We start from the raw sequence: 5,137 nt of genomic DNA, 5'->3' as shown, positions 1-5,137 counted from the left end.
GCGCAGTTGACATCGCCGGCAATGAGTAGGGGGTTTGATCCGGCCAACCGGGTTGCAGATTTGAGAAGTGGAGGGAGTAGCTACTACAGGCCTTCAAACCGGTACTACAAGCCTTCAAACGAGCAACTTTGCCAAACCGTTATCCGGTATCTTATATTCATGATTTCACGGCTAGCCTAGACGGCAAGATGATTTTCTCCAAAATCGGCGTCGTTCGGGCTTTGCGTCCAATCACCATGGCTCCAGAGGAAGTCCCGAAGACGGCGGCTTAATTAGACAGGTGTGCGTCTCGCGATACCGACACCACCGCTTCTCCAGCTCCTTCCTCTAAACCTGCTGGGATTAATTAGGACCGGCTCCCTATAACTCTTCTCTCTTTATCTCTCCTTCGCCCTTGCTCTCACGGCACAAAAGAGGCGGATCGGTCCGTCGGCACTCCACAGTTCGTGGTTGGCAGTGTATGGTACAGGGTGCCATGCCCGCTCGGCGCTAGCCGTCCAGTCGGATGGTAATAATGGCAGCGTCGTAACGCCGACAATATGGGGCCATACCGGCACGTATTCCTGGTTCATTACAAGTCTACAAACTACAACACTGCCAAAGACCAAAGTCTTGTGTTGCCATATGGAAAGAACATTTCGCGTTTGCGATGAATGCCCCACAGCCTCCCGAAGAGCCAATAAATTCTATTGAAAATTAACGACGTTGAGCGCAATGAATTCGTGGGATTATTTTTCTTCTCTTAAACAAATTGCATGTTCATTGACAGTTTTAGCCTATTCAGATCTAGCGCTTTTTGCAGTGTCTCAGTGGTTATGGCACTCCGCTGCTGACCAGAAAGATGCGTGTTCGATCCCGGCCGCGGCGGTCGAATTTCGATGGAGGCGAAATTCTAGAGGCCCGTGTGCTGTGCGATTTCAGTGCACTTTAAAGAACCCCAGGTGGTCGACATTTCCGGAGCCCCTCCTTACGGCGTCCCTCATAGCCTCATTCGCTTTGATACGTTAAACCCCCCGATTAACTCATACTCTTTATGTATATGCTGCCACCTAGCGGTAGTGATGCAAGGTGCCGACACAAGCCTCCGAGATGGCCTTCTTACGCGCTGCTACGCTGCTACCCTGCCGTAGACCTCAAGGGGGCCTTCGACAACATCGGCCACAATGCCATTCTCACAGAACTCTCGGCAACAAACTGTGGGGAAAGGATCTTCGCATACGTAAAGGCCTTCCTGTCTAACAGAACAGCAACGATCGGCATCAACAACATTAGGTCAGAAAAGAAGACGACGCCAAACAGAGGGACGCCACAAGGATCCATCATCTCACCTTTGCTCTTTAACATAGCAATGATTGGATTAACTAGGAGACTGAAAAACATCAAAGATGTAGAACATTCAGTTTATGCGGACGACATCACAGTGTGGACGACAAAAGGATCGACGGGAAACAAGCAAGAAATACTGCAAAGAGCGGCGGATGAGATCGGTCAATTTGCTTTATTTAGCGGGATGCAGTGCTCCCCAGAAAAATCAGAATTTATTAGACTTCACAAAAATAAAGAGGACAGGGGAACGATAGAATTAGAGATAGATGGACAACCCGTAAGAAGGACAAATAAGCTTCGCATCTTGGGAATGTGGCTGCAGGAGAAAGGCAAACGGGACCATACCATCCAGCTCTTGGAACACTCCACGAAACAGATATGCAGGATGTTAAGCCGGATTACGAGCAAGAGAAAAGGGGTGAAGGAGCGAGATGCGTTACGGATCACTTCTGCGCTCATCATACCGAGGATGACGTACGCGCTTCCGTACCTACAACCTAACAAAGGGGAAAAGAACAAAATGGAAACATGCATCAGAAGGGCGTATAAGCAAGCCTTAGGCGTCATGACCTGCGCCTCGACAGAGAAGCTGATGAACATGGGGGTGTACGGCACCTATGAGGAGCACAGCGAAACCATGCTCAGATTTCAAATGGAAAGACTTAAAAGAACAGCCGCTGGCCGCGCACTACTGATCAAGCTAGGATACCCGGCAGAAGACGAGGGCGAAGACAAGACAGACATTGACAGCCAAATTAGGAGCACTTTCTTGGTTAAACCAGTGCCCAGAAACATGGACCCGAAGAACCACGAAGGAAGACGGGCGGCGAGATCATTGGAGTTGGACAGGTTCCTAAAGAAGAAACAGATGGTTCTGTATGTTGACGCGTCCAAGTACAGAACGAAGGAAAACGCTAGGGCGGTAGCAGTAGTGAACGCCAATGGGAATATAGTTACTGGTGCATCAGTGCGCACAAGGACAACACAAGCAGCGGAAGAGATCGCCATAGCTCTAGCCCTGACTGAAGCCAATCGGCAGGGACTGAGTTACTGGATAGCCACAGATTCTCAGGCTGCAGCAAGGGCGTACAGAGATGGAAGGATCGGCCGAAAAGCCGCGAGTATCCTCTTCGAACAAAAACAACACAGACATGGATCAAACAACACAAACATTCAACACACCATCATTTGGGTCCCTGACACTGGGGTTGAGGGAAATCTCATGGCAGACACCGTTGTCCGAGGGTTCACGAACCGGAGGGCGGGTTTGCCGGTGGAACCCTTCAGCACGCCAGAATCTTACGGGGAGGCAATGAAGGCGTTGTTGGGAGCGCGCAAGAAGTACTCGGCTCCGGCGGATATCCTCGACAGAGAGCAGGCCACCACGCTCAGACGACTACAAACAGACACCTACCCAAGCAGAGCCATGTATCACAAAATGTGGCCGAACAGATACGCGAAAGAGTGCGTGTGGTGTGGGGGCTACGCCACAACGTACCACGCCACCTGGGGCTGCGAAAAAAGCCCTTTACTACCAAAGGTAAATAGCCCTAGTCTAGAGCAGTGGGAGGCCCTCCTGGCTGACTCCGACCCGAGCACTCAGCTTATGCTGGTGACGAGGGCCAAGGCAGCGGCGGAGGCCAACGGTATCCTGGACTAGGGAAGACCGACCACTGTAGCTCCACATCTATCTATCCCCTTCCCCCTACTCCCTAACTCTTCCTTTTGAAAAAAAAAAAATGTTTTTACTACTACTACTACTACCCTGCTAATGCTCCTACCACGCTGCCAGGGTACTCATTTTTGCAAGCGCAAAGAACTCTGACGTAATGGAACGTAAAGGGACTCCACCAAGGACTGGAAAGTGTGGTACATACACGCAAAACAAGTCTTTTCAAAGAGCGCACGTTCTTACGCTTTGTATCGACCAAAGCGAGAAGGTTCTGCTGTTTAAAATGCTGCCGGCATGTTCACGGATAAGATAAGCGTGTCCAACGTGGAGCCTGAATGACTCATTGTCGAGAGCGGTGACCGGGAGAGATAAGCGTGACGAGAGCGGCGGCGGCTGCAGATGTTACTGCTGGACTACTAGCGCGCCAAATGACATGACGCAACCTACATGCGAGAAATGCCTGCATGCTGTGGTTTGTTACGTAGCGCTACGGCAGTGCAGGCTCGTTCTAAAGCAAACTCTATGTCCCGTAGCTCCCGTTAGATCCAGCATTTCAATGTGACAAGATGATGCGCTACTGCTGGTGGCACACTTTTGCATCCAGGGGAGGATTTAAAGGGCAACTGCAGCACTTTTCTGAGAATTTCGCGATATTCAAGGATTCAAATCTATATAGGCTGTAGGTAAAGCATGCCACGTGTTTTTGCACTAGCATTTGAAATAGGGATGTAATCGACGATTGAATTATGCCCTTCTCCTCAATGCACCGAAGGAGTGCAGGGAAATTCAGCGTGACATCACGGAAGGTATGATTTCAAACTACCGTTGTCGTCAGCCATATCCTGCCTGACTCGCTAGACGCTGCCAAACACCTCTCGGCAGGGCTCGCCTTCGGCGGCGTTGGTTTTTTTTTTCGTTCAAAGCAGTCGTTTGTGCGTTGGAAATGTACCGATACCTTCGATGACGTCATCATGCGCCCCCAACTTGGCGTTGTGCGCTGCGGAGAAGCTTGAAGGGCGTAGCTATTTCAATCGGCGATTACTTCGCTATTTCAAGTGCTAGCCCAAAAAGACTTCGCAAGCTTTACCTGAAAGTTTCACACATTTGATCCTCTTAAGCTCGTTGATTTCTAAAACCTATGCTGTTTCCCTTTAAGAACATGGGGGAAGGGTGGGAAGGGGCAAGCGAGAAACTTTACACAGGAAAATCATGCTAAAACCCAGTTTTTTTTCGGCGACAAAGTCTATGAAATACATGGCTCAAATGAGACCGTACCTCCACCCCTCTATAGCCGCCTCGTCCAATAGTGACCCATAAACCCGCCGCCAGCAACCCAAACAAAGTACAGTCTTTGTCAAAAGTTTAGAGCCCAGGTGGTTTGCTTCTAAGCCTCTCAGTGGGACTCCTGTAAAATTCGTGGTAGTCCTACACATTGGAGGAGGCAGGACCAGTAACCTTCTTACCTTCAGCAAATTTGGAGCGCTGGAGATGCGTTACGAACCAGACAGTGTGCTTCAGAAGCAAACTCCCTGGGCTCCAAACTTTTGACACAGGCTGTACTTTCTGCAGGTACAGGCGAGCTCTGCCACCCAGCTCTAGACCAAATATACTTCTGTGCCAAACACAGAAGGCTTTTCTGCAAAACTTGCATGCCACACTACCACAGGGCGGATTTACGGAGGGCAGAGGAGGCAGTCGCCTCAGCCTACCCCCCCCCCCTTTACCAAGAAACCATGCGAAACCTTTTTTTGGCCAATAAAGCAATAAAGTCCAAGAAATACATGGCTCTTTGACGGAACTGCTCCCCCCACCCCCCCAAACACCCTCCAAGAGCCATCCATCAATCTGCCCCTGCACTACTGATGATCTGTATATGTGTATAAAACCTGATAGTAGATTCCTTGCAATGCAGTATGCAGATGCACTGCTGAAAACTAATCAGTGCACGAATGGACATTGTGAGCTTTGCAAGCATGCTTCATATTTTTTTACCTGTGCATACGCTTCATCGTTTTGCACCACTTCCTTGGGCATGTGGCTAGTGCTCCACGTGTGGAATAAATAGTTATGCTGACTTATGTTTCGCAAGTGGTGGAGCTGCTGGGTATGTGATCAAAAATGAGCACCGGAGAGAGTGCG

The sequence above is a fragment of the Amblyomma mixtum genome, chromosome 7 (genome assembly GCF_055824585.1).
Source record: "Amblyomma mixtum isolate Tamu chromosome 7, ASM5582458v1, whole genome shotgun sequence".
NCBI classification, from domain to species: Eukaryota; Metazoa; Arthropoda; class Arachnida; order Ixodida; family Ixodidae; genus Amblyomma; species Amblyomma mixtum.
The sequence above is the reverse complement of the archived record's forward strand: the minus strand, read 5'-3'. Positions refer to the sequence as shown.